Here is a 9,859-nt window from a genome sequence, read left to right as displayed (position 1 = left end):
TCTTCCTGAGTCTTTTAGGCCTCGATTGTTTTCAGCTCAAAATAATCCACATGCCAAAGAGACATTTTGCGGTGGCAAATTTTGTTCCCATACAATAGAAATCAGTTTTTTGTAGCTGTAGAACTCATTCATTTGTTTCTTTAAGGGTAGAGGAAACAAATGAGTCTCTGATTTTTATACCCTCTTTCAAGGGTTCACCTGACTAGGTCAGACCCACCGAGAATAAACTCTTATTTGATTAACTTAAAATCAACTGATTAGGGACTGCAAATTTCCCTCCTCTTGCTATAGTTTATGGCTTAGAAGCAAGTTACAGTTCCCTCCCACAACTCAGGGTGAGGAGAACACACAGAAGCATGGATACCAGGGATAGAAATCAACAGAAGTCATATTAAAACTCTCCCAACCACACCTTCCATTTGCTGAGCTTCTATGGGGTGTGTGTGTGTGTGTGTGTGTGTGTGTGTGTGTGTGTAAGCAGAAATCACCTTGCTCCAACTTACTTCAACAAACTCAGGGAAATTGGTTTTAAGGAAATAAGGATGTCTTGTAGACAGAACGTAATAATGCAGCTTGTCCAGTGGAAGAACAGAGATTAGACTGTAGAATCCTGTAGGGAAAGTTGTGTCTCTGTGTGCATTTGCTTCATCATTGTCACTCTCTGTGGACTGACTTTATCTGATCTCCATTTGTGCTCTACAGTTCCAACCCCATGCTGTCTTGGGTAGAATCAGTCTCTCTCTCTCTCTCTCTCTCGCCTGCCCTCTAGTTCTAAATTCTCAGAGAAGGTATCTTGGACCAGGTGCTCACCTCTAGAGCAGTCATCTCTGGCCACAGGGGGTGGGGACACACACTACGATCTTAGCTGCCACCCATGGTGACCATGTACAGGGGGGGAGATGGGAGTTGGTCAGAGAAAGAGGCTGATGTTCCCAAAAGATGCCCACTGCATGGTGTAAGGAATTGTCAGTGACCAGTTTGTACATATTCCACATCATCTTGTACATGACTTAGCAACAAGGCCCTTCATGTAGCAGTTGAGAGAGCAGAACGGGCTATGTTTAATGGTTAATGAATTTAAAATGATGCTCCCGTGACCACAGCACTTAGAAGAAAGGTCATCCCACTGAAAGAACGCAGCGGAGGCAGAGAACGCAGGTCCAGGCGCAGAGGGTCCAATTTAGAGACAGAGTCACAGCTGCATCTAACAGAACCTTTCCTAGAAATGGTTGAGAAAGCACATGCTTTGAGTAAGTGCAGAAAGCAAAAAAGATGTGAGTGACAAAAGCCGTGAAGGAGGAAGGGAATGTTCCAGCACAGATTGTATGGCTCAAGTTCTGATGAGAAAAAAGTGAGACACAGAGAGGATAATCCAGACAGGACCAGCAGTTTAAACCCAGCCGTGCTGCTTAAGAGCTTTTATCAACTCTTACTTATGAGGAATCAGTATCAGAATCCCTTGTGTGTCTTATAGTTGGCTTGCATAAACGTACACAGTGATGTGTAAACTGAGTGTGGTTCTTACCCTTGGTCGTGGGTGCATTACCATCAAATCCTCAGTGATCTTACTATAGTTGCAGTTAAAGGATCATTACCAATATTGTCGTATTTGTGTAAATGTGCATTGGATGATCACAACTGATGATCACAGTCAAGATTCCCAGGCTCAGAGTGGGCTAGACTAAGTAAATACTCCCCAGTCCCATGCTGTTAAAGACCTTAGTTTCAGTGAGGTTTATTTATATCCAGGTGTTCTACATGTTACAAAAACATTCTCAAAAGGGGGGATTTGACCTGGCTAGTGTTAAAGTTCTATTAGGCTGTGGGCCTCTTGGTGACAGAGGCCAAGGCCGAATCATCTCTGTGTTGTTGTGCCAACCCATATCTCATCCTCAAGAAATGTTGGTTTTTTTAAAAAAAAAATTATTGAAGTATAGTTGATTTACTATGTTGTATTAATTTCTCCCGTAGAGCAAAGTGACTCAGTTATACTTATACATATATATATATATATATTCTTTTTCATATTCTTTTCCACTATGGTTTATCACAGGGTATTGAATATACTTCTCTGAGCTATACAGCAGGACCTTGTTGTTTATCCATCCTATATATAATAGTTTGCATCTGCTAATCCCAAACTCCCAATCCTTCCCTCTCCCACCCACTCTCCCCCTTGGCAAGCAATGTTTATTGAATGAAAAAAAGATTATATATGATATCATATAATCATTGTAATTATAACCTGCTGTTTGTCCCGGTAGATGTGACTTTTTAGAACTGCACTGTCCAATATGATCACCATGGCCCACACATAGCTTTTAAATTTTAATTTAAATTAAGTAAAATTTTAAAATTCAGTTTCTTCATTGTAATAGCCACATTTCAAGTACTTAATAAGCACACGTGGCAAGTGGTATCAAATAGAACTTTCCCATCAGCACAAAGTTTTATCGGCCAGCAGTGCTCTTCAAGGTGGAGACTTCATCAGTATCCCTCTCACAGATGGTGTTCAACCACCGTTTCTTGAACTAATGAGAGTTAGACTCTCCTGGTAAATCTCAGCCTAGTCTTCATTTCTGCACGGAAGACCTCACTGAGTTCTGTTCTGTGCTCTCCCTGAGACTGAGGCGAATTCCTGTCTTGTCAGATTCTGACTCTTACGCTGTACACAAAAATCAATTCAAAATGGATTAAAGACTTAAGTGCAAGACCTACAACTGTAAAGCTTCTAAAAGAAAACATTGGGGAAAATCTTCGTGCCATTGATATTGGCAACGATTTCATGGGTATGACACCAAAAGCACAGGCAACAAAAACAAAAAGAAACAACTGGGACTACATCAAACTAAAGCTTCTGCACAGCAAAGGAACAATTGACAGTGAAAAGGCAACCTATGGAACGGGAGAAAATATTTGCAAATCGTATACCTGGTTTGCAACTATATATAATCTGATAAGGGGTTAATCTCCAAAATATACAAGGAACTCTTACCACTCAATAGCAAAAAACCCCTAATAACCCAAGTTGAAAACAGGCTAAGGACTTCAATAGACATTTCTCCAAAGAAGGCATACAAATGCCCAAAAGGTTCATGAAAAAATGCTCAAAGTCACCAGTCCTCTGGGAAATGCAAATCAAAACCAAAATGAGGTTTTACTGCACATGTGTCAGGATGCTATTATTGAGAAAACAAAAGATAACAAGGATGTGAAGAATTGGAACAATGCGCACTATTTATGGGAATGCAAAATGGTGTACTGCTGTGAAAAACATTATGGAAGTCCCTCCAAAAAATTAAAAATAGCGCTACCATATGATCCAGTAATCCTACTTGTGGGTATTATCCAAAATAATTGAGGTCAAGGTCTTGAAGAGATATTAGCCTCCTATATTCTTTTTTTTTCTAATTTTAATTTATTTTATTAGAATATAGTTGAACATTTTGAAAACTCAAAATAAAAAATACTCCTTTTCATCCTCGTTCCAAACCACCCATTTTCGTCCTTTATGTTTTGTTCAGAAACTGGAAGCAACATAAAGTACTGTTTCCTTAATTAGGTAGTGCATTGAGGAAAAGTATAGTACAGTCTCCTATGTTCATTGCAGCCCTGTTTACAATAGCCAAGATGTGAAATCAACCTAAATGTCCATCAACAAGTGAATAAATATGATATATACATACAACAGAATAGTATTAAGTCTTTTAAAAAAAGAAAATTCTACAATATGCAACAACATAGAGGAACCTTGAGGGCACTATGCTAATTGAAATAAGCCTGTCACAGAAAGACAAATACTGCATGATTCTACTTACATGCGGTATCTAAAACAGTCACATTTATAGAATCAAAGAGTGGAATGGTGGTCACCGGGCTGGGGACAGAGGGAAATGGAGAGTTAATAATCAATGGGCTTCAAGTTTCAGTTAAGCAAGATGAATAAGCTCTAGAGATCTGCTGTACAACGTTGTACCCATAGTCAAAAATTATGTATCATACACTTAACTATTTGTTGAGGGCACATTTCATATTAAGTGTTCTTATCACAAATAAATAAAATAAAAAGTTTGTGCTTCCTATAAAAATGCCCCACCTTGTGGAGTGATGTTGCCTCTAGGCAGTAAAGCCCTTGGCAGCAGGGATGGCTCTGATGACTCTGCACCTCCCGTCATCTGGCTCAGTGGTTGACAGAGAGGAGATGTGGAGTCAAGTTTCTCAAACAAAACCAATTAGGGAGTGTAAATTGCTGGCTTAGAGCAATGCCAAGCTGATGGCAGGGCAGGGGCGAGTGCTCCCAGGCTGCATCTCTGCAGGAGGGCAGGACTCCTGTGTGACCCATGCGAGAGGGGAAGCAGGGGGACACGATTCACATAAAACACCAGCATGAAGGTCCTCATTTACCTAATGTCTAGTTCCTCAAGGCATCCCAGGTTCTTGAGAAAGTTTTCATGCTTTTTGGCTTCTGCCCACTCAACTCCTTACATCTCTGATACTTCTTTTTTTTTTTTGGTATAGTTTTTAAAATACAAAACTTGCAGAGAAATAGCAAACATCTCATACCTTTGTATCAAGAGGCGTCCTGACAGGAAATATATGGCAAAGGAGTGAGCAAGGTATAGGAAAGCCACAAGAGATAGTGCTGTACCCCAAGGATTCGGGAAACCTTAGCATCTTAAAGACACAAGGTGGGGACCTGTTACCAGAACCTGACAGAGAGGGCTTCCTAATAGGAGCTTGTATTTCTGCAGAGAGGGAAGGAGTGGAGGAATAAATACCATGACTCCCTCCCTTCCCTCCCTCCCATCTCTGCCCCTGTCCCAGCTGGATGAACCCAGTGGGAGCCAGAAGGCCGAGAATCTGAGCAGAGGGACCAGCCTCCTGGGGCATCGCAGGGTGGAGAATGGCGAAGTGTGGATCTGGAGAGCAACAGGGAATAACCTCCATAACCCTCCACCTGGAATTAACTACTGGGAACATTTTGCTACTTTTGCTCCTCATTTAAAAAATAAATAAATAGAACTTCACAAGGTAGAGTTAGAAGTCTTATTTGTTCACCTCACTGTTCCATTCTCCCCCTTCATCAGAGATAACCAATTGCATGAATTTGGTGTATGCCATTTGTGCATATGTTTTTCTTTAACTTTTATTACATATATATAAATAAGCACTGGATAGCATTATTTTGACTTTTTAAGATTTTTATATATATGTTTTCATGTCGTGCATATAATTCTGTGAATTGCTTTTTTCATTCAATGGTGTATGGGTTTTGGAGAGATTTGCACATTAGTATATATCAATATATTTCATTCATCTTAACTGTTGAATAGTATTCTACTCTATTTATCTATTCTCCTACTGATGGATACTTACCTTGTTTCCAATATTCACTATTCAAACAGTGCTGCATCCAGGCTCAGAGGGTCTGAACATTCTCAACTTGGCCAGAAATTGTCAAATTACTCTCCAGAATGGTTGTGCTAATTTATATTCTCACCAGCAACACATGAGGGTTCCTCTTCCCCCACATCCTCACCAACTTTCTGTGCTTCAGATTTTAATTTTTGCCTACATAACGGGGATGAAATGGTATCCCGTTGTTGTTTAATTGCCATTTTCCTAATCACTAGTGAAGGTGAGCAACTTTTTCAGACAATTATTGACCACCTGGCTTTCCTCTTCTGTGAATTGCCTGCCTCTATCCTTTGCCTACATTCTACTGAATTCTCTTTTCCTTTGTGATTTGTAAGCCTGTATGTCTGTTCTGGATGTTAAATCTTTGTGTAAAATGTGAATTGCAACCCAAGACACTTCTAATTACCTCAGGATGAGGTTTTATAAAAATCTGAATCAAAGGCTTAACAGATACAAACATCTTCAAGGAAAGGAAAAGGCAAGGTGGTATTTACTCACATTGCTTCAGGAATTTTTTTCCAACATACTGGAGAATAACAGGAAAGTCTCTAAAACGCCAAGGGAATCACTGCATTAAATTGGGGCTTGACTATCTCTTCTCCACAGAGGTGCCTTGTTCCCTGGCTCCAGCTGCATGGCATCCTGAGGGGAAATTGTTGCTGTGTTTTCAGCATCGGCTGTTTGGCCTTGATGACGCACTCCATGATGAATCGATGCTGCCAAGGAGGCATATATGCGCTGCATTTCAAGCCACTAAAGTATGTGAGCTAAATCCCCCAATTCATCTCTCAGGAACAACTGCCCGAGGACAGGGCTGTCTCTGAAGACTCTGGTGACAGATTTAACTCAACACTGGCACCTTGTTTTAGAAAATGCTTCTTCAGCCAGCAAAATAATTCTCATCAGGACACATCAAGAGACACCTCTGTTTGGGGAGAGGTAGGGGAGAGGTGAGGGAGATTAGGTCCACCCATCATTTGTTCACCTGTGCAAATGTGTTTCTACTGTGTGGGCGCATCACTGAACACACTGTACACATGTCAGTGAATTAGACACAGGACCTGCCCTTGAAGAATTCACAGAGTAACAGGGAGAAGGATGTGTGAACCTGTGGTTAACATACAGTGGTAGGTGCCATAGAGAGGAATGTGCAAAGGGTCATGGGACCATAGATGGAGGGACTAATCCTCCAGCTCCTTCCAGACTCAGCTTGAGAATCTTCCTACCCTATTTCTGTACACCACTCCTCTCTCTTCACTTCCCACATTACGTTGGCATTGTCTGCTCGTGGGTTCCTCTCCCCAACAAGGCTTTAAGCCAGGGTGTCTCAACTTCAGTACTATTGACATTTCGGGCCAGATGAATGATTGACTAAGGGAGGGGCTGTCCTGGAACTTTGCAGGATGTTCAACAGCATCCCTGACCCCCTACCCACTACATGCCAGTATCACACACATGCATACACACACAGCACACACTCACATACATTATAATAACCAAAAATGTCTCTAGACATTGCCAATGTCCCCTGGCATCCAAATGACCCCAGCTGAGAACCTCCTGTAAGCTCTAGCAAGGCAGTAACTACATTTTTTTCCTCTCTGATTCCTGGTGCCTTGGACAAGCCTGGCACTGTGAACCAAACAGAACTTTGCTCGGAGGGATAAGGAAAAGCCTTGTGTTAAAGAAGTATCAGATTTGGATTTTGAAGGATAGAGAGGAATAATCTATGTCAGCACTCTCCTGCAGAACTTTCTGTGATCATGGAAATATTCTATATACTTTCTAATACAGTAGGCACTACCATATGTGGCCTTTGAGCACCTGAAACATGTGAACAAGAAACTGAATTTTTAGGGACTTCCCTGGTGGTCCACTGGTTAAGAGTCTGCCTTTCAATGCAAGGGACATGGGTTCGATCTCTGGGAGGGGAATTAAGATCTCACATGCCGCAGGGCAACTAAGCCTGTGCATTACAACTGCTGAGCCTGTGTGCTCAGGAGCCCATGAGCCACAACTAGAGAAAAGCCCGCACCACATCTAGGGAAGCCCCACACAATGAAAGAGCCCATGCACTGCAACAAAAAGATCCCACATGCCACAACTAAGAGTTGACACAGACAAATAAATAAACATAAAATTATTTTTTTTAAAAAACTGAACTTTTAATTTCATTCAGTTTTAATTTCTTTAAATTTCCAAGGCTACATGTGGCTAGAAGCTGCCATATTGGATAGCACAGCTCTAAGCATTGAGTAGCCCGCCCCACTGTAGGCACTACTCACCAAATGTGAGTTTGGGTTTGGATAATTTCCCGGATATTCAGAAACATATTTACACTACCAGTTTCTCTAACCATTATCCAAGCCTAAAGCAATATGTTATGGAATAAAATGAATATTATCATGCTTTATTCTACAGAGGTGATAAAAGAGCCTCACCCCACCAATCACAAAGCAACCAGGGACAACATTCTTGAGGGGCTTGAAGATGGATGCTGGTGGAATTCTCAGAATCACCCCATTTATTTAAAAGCAGCCCATCCATCTATCTATCCTTTCACACTTTTATCCAAGGAGCACATATTGAGAAACTACCACGAGCTCTCACTGACATCACAAAAAAATATGCAGAACAGTCAGAGAGACAAATGTGTAAACAACTAACTAGAACACATTACAAGGAGAGCAGTGATGGAGTCCTGTGCGTGAGACCTTAAGTGCCTGACATGGATAGAGAAAGCTCGACAGCGAAGCTGATGCTAAGCTGAGCCTTAGAGTTAGGGAGACAACTAGGTGAGTCACTTTTCTAAATGTATCTGAACTATAAAAAAAAAAAAATCACCTAGAGGCTTTTTTTTAAAATAAATTCTCTGGCTTCTCCTCTGGAAATTCCTGGCATAAAGCTTAGAGTTTCACACATTTAGCAAGCACCCCTGGAAAATCTAGGAAACAGGTGTTAGGGGAATGGGACCAATAATTGCCATGTGTAGATAGGAACAATGACAGGTCTTAGTGATGGTCCTGATACCTGATATGTACCAATATATCATACCTGCCATATAATAAATAGTGGGAGTTTAAAAATAGGCATTTTTTTCTCAGATATCAAAAGCAATTGGAAACGTGGGAGATTAAGAAAAGTAAAAGAATTAAAGAGAAAAAAAGCCTATACATAGGCCCACCATCCAGACCTGATCATTGTCTGATATTTTTGATAAATATTTTGCTGGGCTTTTTCTTTGTATACACATACACCACACAAAACTGGAATAATACTGTACCTATTCTGCTTTTAAATAAACTTTTCTATTTTAGAATAACTTTAGATTTAAAGTTGAGAAGGTGGAGATAGCCTCATCCACCAGAGGGCAGACAGCAGAAGCAAGAAGAACTACAATCCTACAGCCCATGGAACAAAAAACACATTCACAGAAAGACAGACAAGATGAAAAGGCAGAGGGCTATGTACCAGATGAAGGAACAAGATAAAACCCCAGAAAAACAGCTAAATGAAGTGGAGATAGGCAACCTTCCAGAAAAAGAATTCAGAATAATGATAGTGAAGATGATTCAGGACCTCGGAAAAAGAATGGAGGCAAAGATCGAGAAGATGCAAGAAATGTTTAACAAAAACCTAGAAGAATTAAAAAACAAACAAACAGAGATGAACAATACAATAACTGAAATGAAAACTACACTAGAAGGAATCAATAGCAGAATAACTGAGGCAGAAGAACAGATAAGTGACCTGGAAGACAGAATGGTGGAAGTCACTGCTGTGGAACAGAATAAAGAAAAAAGAATGAAAAGAAATGAAGACAGCCTAAGAGACCTCTGGGACAACATGAAATGCAACAACATTCGCATTATAGGGGTCCCAGAAGGAGAAGACAGAGAGAAAGGACCTGAGAAAATATTTGAAGAGATTATAGTCGAAAACTTCCTTAACATGGGAAAGGAAATAGCCACCCAAGTCCAGGAAGAGCAGAGAGTCACATACAGGATAAACTCTAGGAGAAACACACCGAGACACATAATAATCAAATTGGCAAAAATTAAAGACGGAAAAATTACTGAAAGCAGCAAGGGAAAAATGACAAATAACATACAAGGGAACTCCCATAAGGTTAACAGCTGATTTCTCAGCAGAAACTCTACAAGCCAGAAGGGAGTGGCATGATATACTTAAAGTGATGAAAGGGAAGACCTACAACCAAGATTACTCTACCCAGCAAGGATCTCATTCAGATTCGATGGAGAAATCAAAAGCTTTACAGACAAGCAAAAGCTAGGGAATTCAGCACCACCAAACCAGCTCTAAAACAAATGCTAAAGGAACTTCTCTAAGTAGGAAACACAAGAGAAGAAAAGGACCTACAAACACAAACCCAGAACAATTAAGAAAATGGTCATAGGAACATACATATCAATAATTACCT

The sequence above is a fragment of the Aethalodelphis obliquidens genome, unplaced genomic scaffold (genome assembly GCF_003676395.1).
Source record: "Aethalodelphis obliquidens isolate GAN/ISIS:26980383/991018 unplaced genomic scaffold, ASM367639v1 scaffold60, whole genome shotgun sequence".
NCBI classification, from domain to species: domain Eukaryota; kingdom Metazoa; phylum Chordata; class Mammalia; order Artiodactyla; family Delphinidae; genus Aethalodelphis; species Aethalodelphis obliquidens.
Note: the sequence above shows the minus strand (reverse complement) of the source record.